The sequence below is a fragment of the Epinephelus lanceolatus genome, chromosome 7, assembly GCF_041903045.1.
Source record: "Epinephelus lanceolatus isolate andai-2023 chromosome 7, ASM4190304v1, whole genome shotgun sequence".
Lineage (NCBI taxonomy): Eukaryota > Metazoa > Chordata > Actinopteri > Perciformes > Serranidae > Epinephelus > Epinephelus lanceolatus.
The window spans coordinates 11656020-11660617 of NC_135740.1; the positions used below are offsets into that span (position 1 = coordinate 11656020).

A 4598-nucleotide genomic window follows, 5' to 3' on the forward strand; every position below is an offset into this window, starting at 1 on the left:
CAAATCGAAGAAAAACGACAGTAGAACTCAGGGCTATGTTTAATAGTGAAAGTAAGAGCATTTCCACACGCACAATGCGAAGGGAACTCAAGGGATTGGGACTGAACAGCTGTGTAGCCTTAAGAAAACCACTAATCAGTGAGGCTAACTGGAAAAAAAGGCTTCAATTTGCTAGGGAGCATAAAGATTGGACTCTGGAGCAATGGAAGAAGGTCATGTGGTCTGATGAGTCCAGATTTACCCTGTTCCAGAGTGATGGGCGCATCAGGGTAAGAAGAGAGGCAGACGAAGTGATGCACCCATCATGCCTAGTGCCTACTGTACAAGCCTGTGGGGGCAGTGTTATGATCTGGGGTTGCTGCAGTTGGTCAGGTCTAGGTTCAGCAACAGTATGTGCTCAAAGAATGAGGTCAGCTGACTACCTGAATATACTGAATGACCAGGTTATTCCATCAATGGATTTTTTCTTCCCTGATGGCACGGGCATATTCCAAGATGACAATGCCAGGATTCATCGGGCTCAAATTGTGAAAGACTGGTTCAGGGAGCATGAGACATCATTTTCACACATGGATTGGCCACCACAGAGTCCAGACCTTAACCCCATTGAGAATCTTTGGGATGTGCTGGAGAAGGCTTTGCGCAGCGGTCAGACTCTATTATCAATGCAAGATCTTGGTGAAAAATTAATGCAACACTGGATGGAAATAAATCTTGTGACATTGCAGAAGCTTATCGAAACAATGCCACAGCAAATGCGTGCCGTAATCAAAGCTAAAGGCGGTCCAACGAAATATTAGAGTGTATGACCTTTTTTTTTGGTGGTGACTTTTTTTTTGGCCAGGCAGTGTAGATATGGTTATTAAGTTTAAAATATATACACAGCAGGATCTTTGTGGATCCCGCAGAATGGCCGACCAGGGTGGTGGTCCCCATCTTCAAAAAAGGGGACCGGAGGGTGTGCTCCAACTATCGGGGGAAATCACACTGCTCAGCCTCCCGGGTAAAGTTTACACTAGGGTGCTGGAAAGGAGGCTCCGACCGATTGTCGAACCTCAGATTCAGGAGGAGCAATGCGGATTCCATCCTGGCCGTGGAACAGTGGACCAACTCTTTACCCTTGCATTGCTGCTGGAGGGGTCGGGGGAGTTTGCCCATCCAATCTACATGTGCTTTGTGGACCTGGAGAAAGCTTATGACCACGTCCTTCAGGGGGTCTTGTGGGGGGGGGGCGATGTAGTGGCATGACATAGCTTTATACTCGGAGCTACGTGAAAAGGAGAGATACATCCTTCTCATCCAAAGCATTTAGGATTAGCAGAGGATGGTTTCGATCCATCGACCTCTGGGTTATGGGCCCAGCACGCTTCCGCTGCGCCACTCTGCTATCCCTGTTGGGTGCAGTGGCTTGCACATCTTTACTTTACTTATCATGGGAATCTTTGAGAACTTCTGGGAAACAATATTTCAGCAGCTTACAGGTTTCAATTGTAGGGGAAATACCTTTTAAAAAATGTTTGCACTCGTAATAAAATTCTGGGGCACCACCCTCCTAAAGAGGGAAGTGACTAATCAAATTAATAACTCCGTAAGCCGCTTATTAATTCGTCAGCACGCTTATCAATAATGAATCAATCTCAATATCTGGGTTATGAATTCTCCATACAATGATCTCAGCTCCTGTCCAAAAGATATATACACAGACAACGACTTGGCGATAAATGAGGATTTATTTGAGCTAAATATGTAACAACTGAAAAAATGAATAGCAAATGGTAATTATATGAAATAACACAAAATCAACAGTATCTATACAGATGGATTGAAATGAGAAGTAACACTTGTGAGTTATTTAGTTTGGCGATAGTGAGAGAGTATGTGACTGTAGATAAACTGGGAACGCAGGGATGCGCAAAATCATGTATCTAATGAAACCTAAATTAAGATCAGAAAAATTAAGCCTCCTGTTCAACTTCACTCTTCACCACACAGCGGCTTTCTTAAGTTATGGATATTCTTTGCCTCCTTTCTTGGCAGCAGGGATCAGGAGAAGTTCCTCTTGGGGCTCCAGATTGTCGCTTCACAGCTCCCGGACTTTCCAGCAGAGTGAAACCGGCTGGCACACAGCGGTGTAGGAGCGGTTGAGTCTGCGATGTCCTGCAGGTGGCCCCAACGTTGTTTTCCTTGCGCTGCAGAAAGTCTTTGGGTTTGGAACAAGAACCACTGTGACGAGTGGTTGGCAGCTGCTGGTTCTGATAAATCTGGGGTGAAGAGCTTGGTCGACAGGCGCTGGCCTACTGTGTTATAATTACTCACTTATAATAATGGTGAAAACAATATCGTTGGCCGTTCGATATTGTTATCAAAGTTATTACTTGCGTGCAAAAATGTTGAAGACACTGGAGATAAAAGAAACTGGATAAGCAAATATAAAAGTTTAAAATAACTTTAATCGTGAGCACAAAAGAGTTACGCAGGAACCGAGTATAAAAATGTAACTGGTTAAAACATAAGATAACAAGTAGACAAAATGAAAAAACAAAAGAGCGTATGCAAAACATAAAAGCAAGAGAGGCTACGATACGGAAGAGAAGCCAAGAGCACAAGAGAGGCAAGAGCGTACAAGAGGGCGAGCTGTGCCGAGCACATATGTTTTTATCAGGCCAAAGTGGGCAGGTCTGATAAGGCATCCTCTTAGTGGAAAAATAAGGTTATTATTTTATTTTGGAGGAAACTTAATGCTTTTATTATACGAGATCTGCTTCAAATACACACACTCTAGACTAACCTATAGTTGCAATATATAATGAAAAAACAAGATGAAGAAGCAAATATTCATGCAAATAAGTTGATTAGCAAACCCCAACTATATCTTAATTATAAACTTTTACAAGTTAATGACCTAAAGAGCCTTGAAGTACCTCAAGTAAACTTTTTACCCCCCTTCTGGCACCCGGATGTCTGGAGGGGGCATCCCCCCTGACCAGAGTAAACTCGGGGGCAGGGTAATAAACATTTGACCCTCCTTGTGGCTTTCTCTCAGAGTTTAGGAAGGCTGTATGCTCCTACACAATGTTAAGTTATTTTCTTCCTAGTGATTATCTAAAGTCCTTCCAGGAATCTCTAAGATAGGTCCAGAAAACTGTCCAAATACCCAACGGACTTTTACTGAAACAAAAGACTTATCAGAGGTGGACATAGCAACACTATTTGCCTCAGCTTCTCGTGACACACACGTGGTGTCCAATTTAGCAAGAGTGAAGGCACTTCACTTTGGAGAAGTGTGGCAATGGATGTTAAGTCATCTGAAAACATGGCAGAGTGAGTATGCATGTAAAGGGTAGAGACATCCTGCAGATCCAAAGCAGAAAATCTCTGGTTCACTTATTGTGGCATCTTTGGAAACCAGTATTTCACCAGCTTACAGGATGAAAACTTGTGTATTTGCTGGACCTCACAGGGACCTTTTCGAGTGATTTCCCCAATCTTCTCCAAGAACCTGTAAGGTGTCCACTTTAGCAATATAGAAAGAAGATAATTGACTTTACACACCTGTGGCAATTAGTCATTTGAGAACATGGCAACTGGAGCACAGACAATAACTTAGCACACTAACTACAACAACACCGGTTATCACTTGACACTTTTCTCTTTCAAACCTGCAGGCAGAAAGAATGGCAGTGGTGGGATTTGAACCCACGCCTCCACAGAGACTGGAGGCTAAATCCAGCGCCTTAGACCACTCGGCCACACTACCTTGCATTTGCTGCGCCTGCTCTACAATTTCATGTTTGACAAATTCAAGTCAAAGTGATCAGTGGTTGATATTTCTTGTTACCTTAACAGCAACTAGTGGCACCATCTAAATAACCTCAACCAGTCAGTATGAGGAGCAAAATTTGGCTTTCCATAGAGATTAAATGTTTTTTTTAAACTGAAAGGAATCTGATGTGGACCTTTCACTGCAGCAGTGATTACTTAGTCATCGAAAAAATACAGAAATGTGAGTATGGATGGAAACAGTAGAGTCAGCATGAAGCCAAACAGAATGCCACCTGTCCCTTTGGTAATATTGGTTGCTTTACCAAAGTTCATCAAACCTAATACATGTACCTTTGCTAATAAGAGGTGCATGACACCAGCAATGGTCAGTGCTGCAATTCAAGGCTTTTGAGACATGCAGCCATTTTGCATTTGTTTCTTTTATAACCACAAGTATTTAGAAAACTTGGAAACATTATCTTCGGTAACTACTGATATGCAGTCCATGATCAAGAAAAATGTAGTCGCTCTATTTGTGGTCCAAATGCATACAAAGCCCAGTTCTGACAAAAACTTGCAATGACACTAGTTGAAACAACTACACTGAGGCCAATACACTGTAAAAATGGAGTCTGACACATGTGTCAGTGGCTGTGGGAATGTAAATGAGATGGAATTGAGTTGGGCAGGGATGGAGGGCTGTTGTTAGAGAATGCCACAGCAAGCAAACACGCAGTCTGCTGACACTATGTAACTGACTTGGCCAGCGGATTTCGCTACAAGCTGATTGGCTGTGGAAACATGTGATGTGCCTTACATTTTAAAACCAGCTGCTG

At 42.9% G+C, this 4598-nt stretch overlaps 2 non-coding genes across 2 annotated transcripts; both read right to left on the reverse strand.

Annotated features, from left to right (window-relative positions):
- Positions 1 to 1315: 1315 nt before the first annotated feature.
- On the reverse strand, positions 1316 to 1387 carry trnam-cau (transfer RNA methionine (anticodon CAU)). Its single transcript has one exon. It is a non-coding gene; the product is annotated as a tRNA-Met (tRNA).
- Positions 1388 to 3675: 2288 nt separating this feature from the next.
- On the reverse strand, positions 3676 to 3757 carry trnal-uag (transfer RNA leucine (anticodon UAG)). The gene has a single exon. It is a non-coding gene; the product is annotated as a tRNA-Leu (tRNA).
- Between the last annotated feature and the right edge of the window lie 841 nt (positions 3758 to 4598).